At 56.5% G+C, this 4,881-nt stretch overlaps 1 pseudogene; it reads left to right on the forward strand.

Annotated features, from left to right (window-relative positions):
• The first annotated feature begins 439 nt into the window (after window positions 1–439).
• LOC137759780 (dipeptidase 2-like) lies at window positions 440–3,884 on the forward strand (annotated as a pseudogene).
• Window positions 3,885–4,881: the final 997 nt, after the last annotated feature.

Raw genomic sequence — 4,881 nt, forward strand, 5'->3', positions numbered from 1 at the left:
CATGGCCAGACCAGCTTGGACAGGCTGAAAGACGGTCTCGTGGGTGCCCAGGTACCAAAGGGACACACAAGGTGCCACCATGGCTGCTGGGGAATGTGGGGCAGTTTGGGGGCCTCAGAGACCACAGGTGAGTCACACTGGAACTAAGTTACCATAGTGGCCTAGAAAGTGCCATGCCATGGATGCTGGGGGCTACAGGGGTCACAGTGAGCCAACCTGACGGGCATCCAAGTACCACAGAAAAAGCAACGCATTCCATGTGACTTCTGGTCACAGTGAGTGCTGTGCCAGCTGAGGAGGCTATGAGAAGCCCAAGGAGTTCCAAAGCCCAAACCAAGCCCTGGCCTTCCCTCAGTTCCGGTCAGCCTACGTCCCATGCCAGACCCACGAACGGGATGCTGTGCGCCTCACCCTGGAGCAAATTGACCTCATCCGCCTCATGTGTGCCTCCTACTCTGAGCTGGAGCTTATGACCTCACTTAAAGGTAGACGGGGGACTTGCCTGGTAGTCCAGACGTTAAGACTCTACGCTTCCACTGCAGGGGGCTCGGGTTTGATCCCCGGTGGGGGAACTAAGAGCCCTCATGCTGCACGGCACGACCAGAAAAAAAAAAAAAAAAAAAAAAAAAGGTAAACAGACTGGTGGTGGTAGGTGCTAGGGACTTCAGTAAGCTACCCCTGCCTCTGAAAATGATCATCTGACCTACCTGCCCCCAGCTCGCAACAATACCCGGAAGTTGGCTTGCCTCATTGGTGTGGAGGGCGGCCACTCACTGGACAGTAGCCTCTCCATCTTGCGTACCTTCTATGCGCTGGGTGTGCGCTACGTGACACTCACCCACACCTGCAACACGCCCTGGTGAGCGCAGTGCAGATGGTAAGGGCCCAGTGAGGCAGGGATCTGCCCAAGATCACGCTGGGGCCCAAAGCAAGTTTACCCCTGGGATCCGCCCTGAACCTGGGGTGGGGAGGGGAATGGAGGTTCGCAGAACAAGACTGAATCCCCAGAAGGGCCCTCCTACTGCCAGGCACAGCCCAGTTTGGGTCCCTCCTCTTGCACCAGGGAGTTGCAGGTGTAGACGGTTCGACAGAACCTCTTTCTAGGCTCTTGTAGCCAAGTCATGGCCATCAGTCAGACTGCCTCCTGGCCATCCTGCAGGGCACAGAGCTCAGCAAAGGGTATCCACCCCTTCTACAGCAATGTCAGTCGGCTGACCGGCTTGGGCGAGGTAAGGACCCAGGTTCCATACCCTGCCCCACATGAATGTACAGCCCCGCCTGTTCCCTACAGATAAATGCACACAAGGTAAATGCAGCCCTGATGCCCTCTCCCCATCCTGTCCCTGCAGAAGGTGGTGGCAGAAATGAACCGCCTGGGCATGATGGTGGACTTGTCCCATGTCTCGATGCTGTGGCACGGCGAGCCCTAGAAGTGTCACAGGCACCTGTCATCTTCTCCCACTCAGCTGCCCGGGGTGTGTGCAAGAACACTCGGAATGATCCTGATGATATCCTGCAGCTTCTGGTGAGAGACTGCCCTGGCCCTCAAACCTAAAGCAAGAGGTTCAAACCGGGAGCCCTTGAACCTGAGCCTCTTCTCCCTCAATTTCCTCAAACCCCAGGTTAAATATCTTCTGCCCCCAAAACCCACGGTCCACAGCCCCTGAACTCTTGAGCCCTAGGTGGGGGGTCTAGGTGGTAAGATACTCCACCAAACCCGGAAACCCAGGGCCAAGACACCACCCAGACCAGGGCTGCGGCTCCTCCATTCACACAAACCCAGAGAGGAGACGACTCTGACCTCAACACCTTCCTCACAGGGGCCGAGAGAGTGAACAGGCAGGTGGCTGTGCTGGGGGCCAAGCTGACTGTCCACCGGTCCGCCCCTGCAGAAGAAGAACGGTGGCATCGTGACGGTGCCCTTGTCCGTGCGGGTGCTGCAGTGCAACCCGTTAGCCAACGTGCCTACTGTGGCAGGTGAGCCTCACCCTGGGCTCTCTGAAAACTCTGATTTGGAGCTGAAGCTGGGTCCAAACTTGGGGAGGACTTCAGAAGAGCCCCAGTGGTTTGACCCACCTGTTGGCAATAGGTACAGCTCCCAAAAACCCAATAATGGACGGTACACAGCACCTCGGTGCCATGTGGAACTGGAGCCACGGAATCAAAACTGCGGTACTGATGGGTATCAGGGAGGCTGTCAGACACAGAGCCCGGGTGCTGCCCATCTGTGCCTCTGCAGGGGCTCCTAAAGCGCACTGCCCCTACCTCTGGCCAAGGGACTGGACAGCTCCTTAGGTCTCTGGGGTCTTCATCAGTTGTACTCTTGTTCCTCTCTCATCCTCCACACCCGGGGAAAGGAGCCCCCACAGGTTCTCAAGGAGACTGGGAGGCAGGGTGAATCGTGGGTGGGAAATGGCCCAAACAGGGGGCTCTGGGGTCCACTCCAAATCTGAAGTCCAGTCTAGAGCCAGCTGGGATCACTTCAGATCAAACCTCAGGGCCCTCGAGTTGGTACTCTCGGTGCCAGGCCACGAAGGAACTGGCCTGTTTGGCCTGCAGGCTGCAAAAAGGGGAATCAACAGAGGCCAGTCATCACCCCCACCCCTGCCCTGGAAGCCCCACACTGCTGACTTCCCATTCTTCAGATCACTTCGACCACATCAGGGCAGTCACTGGATGCAAGTTCATCGGGATTGGCGGAGATTATGACGGGGCTGGCCGGTGAGTGCTTCCCCATGGCTTGTCTCAGGCTGGCCGGGCAGCAGTGGGGCTTTCACAGCCACCGTGCCCACCACACTGTGGTCCTCATGGCCTTGACCATAGCCTCAGGTGTGCTGGCCCAACTGGTATCTCCCCTCTCCCAGGGTCTGCTTCCTGGGCTCTCCTGTCTGTTTGGCCCTACTCTAGGTCATCATATTTGTCTAAAACACCACGCAGAGCTCATCTGCCCAGCATCTGCGCCCATCCAGTGCCAGCAGACCCCACGGCCTCTGAGCAGACTCTTAGCAAGGTCTGGGCTGGGCTGACCATCTTCTCTGCCTGCAGCTGGGTCTGTGCATGCAGGGGGGTCAACCCAGTTCTTAAAAAGCTTTTCTTCTCTTTATAAATGGAGGCAAAAATTGCATTCAGTGAAAGGCATAGATCTTAACAGTACAATTCAATGACTTTTGACGAATAGTCGAGGCGCTTTTGGGGCCTTCCTTTGAAGGATGAAGAGCAGGAGTGAATCATTTACTCTCTCCAAGTCTCCATTTTCCATATCTGACCAGGGCTGGGGTTCAGTGGACCCTGGACACATAGGGCTCTGGTTCTGACTCAGGACCAGGGAACAGGTCTGAGGCCCAATAGCTGGCTGGCTGGCGGCCACACAGGTTCCCACAGGGGCTGGAGGACGTGTCCATATAGCCGGTACTGATAGAGGAGTTGCTGAGGCGTGGCTGGAGTGACGAAGAGCTCTGGGGTGTGCTTCGAGGAAACGTGCGGCGGGTCTTCAGACAGGTGGAACAGGCATGCTGGGCTGGGCAAAAGAGGAGCTCTGAGCAGGTGGTCTGAGCAGGTGTACGTGGGGGTGCTGTGAGAGGTGCTGCCCGCTGAGTGCCGCCTCCAGGTACGGGAGGAGAACGAGGGACAGAGTCCCTTGGAGGATGAGTTCCCAGATGAGCAGCTGGGCAGCTCTTGCCGCTCCGTCCTCCCACGTCTGCATCAGAGAGAGGATCTGGCTCCAGACCAGAAACTAACCAGAGCTGCGGTTCGTGGGAATCCCATTTTGTCACCGAAGTGGGCATTCTCAAAATCTTGCCCCCACATGGGCCCAGGCCTCACAGTTATTGCTGCCTTCCCAGTCCTCATTGTTTGGCTCTGGTGATCCAGTTAATCCTGCCAGATGTCACTTTGGCAGCCACAGATACCCCACAAAGTTGCCTTGCATGCGCGCACAAACATTTCCTATGTATTATTCTCTTCTGATAATTCCTTCAATGTATCCCTTCTGGCTTTGTGCAAAGCGATCCTTTGTTTTGTACACGGGGACCACATCTGGGAAAACATCGCCGCACCCTCATAAGTGACAGGGGGAGACCCGAACTGGCCAAGCCATGACAGGAGCTCGCCGCTGCTGAGCTCTACAGATCCCGCCCCTTCCACACAGTTCGCCAATTCCGCGGCGAGCTCATCTTTCTTGATGTTCTTCCCTTAGGAGACGTGTACAATGCAGCAGGATTCTCAACCCGTTCCCCGTGGTCACTTGTGCTAGATGGAGCTTTGCAGTGTTCTGTGCCGGCCGTGGGCCGCTGGTGGAACACTGTGTGACAACTGCCTGCACAGGACTTCAGGGTTAATGAAATGTCTGTCTTCCCAGCCTGACGCTGCTGAAAACCACGCTTCCCAGAGAAGGAGAGAGATCCAGCTGGTCCACACCTGCATACACATTTGTTGACATGTGCAGATGACAGCAGGCTCTAGCAGGACCCACATCAGCCTAAATTCAAGAACTCCGGTGCCAGCCCTTGACAGCAGCTGAAGGGGGGGTTTACAAGGGATGCAACCTCGAACCATACCCTAGGCTGAATCAGAGGTGCTGTTGGAAGAAATAGGCCGTTGTGTCACTTTCCCGAAGAGTTTGGCCACGAGAAAAGTCCCCCAGAGCCCAGCACTGTGGGAGAGGCCTCACCCACAGAGCAGGGCAAGTGTCCCAGGCAGGGTGCCCCGCGCCCGGCACCCCGCCAACGCAGCAGGAAGGTGCCCCCCCTACGCCCCAGACAACGGGAGCTCTCCCTTCCTGAATAATTGAGCTTCTCATCCAAAAGAGGTTCTCTTCCCACCCAAACATTAGAGCTTCTAAATATTTCAGGATCCCTGGGTTGTAGAGGCTCACTCGCCGTG

Source organism: Eschrichtius robustus, chromosome 2, assembly GCF_028021215.1.
Source record: "Eschrichtius robustus isolate mEscRob2 chromosome 2, mEscRob2.pri, whole genome shotgun sequence".
NCBI lineage: Eukaryota > Metazoa > Chordata > Mammalia > Artiodactyla > Eschrichtiidae > Eschrichtius > Eschrichtius robustus.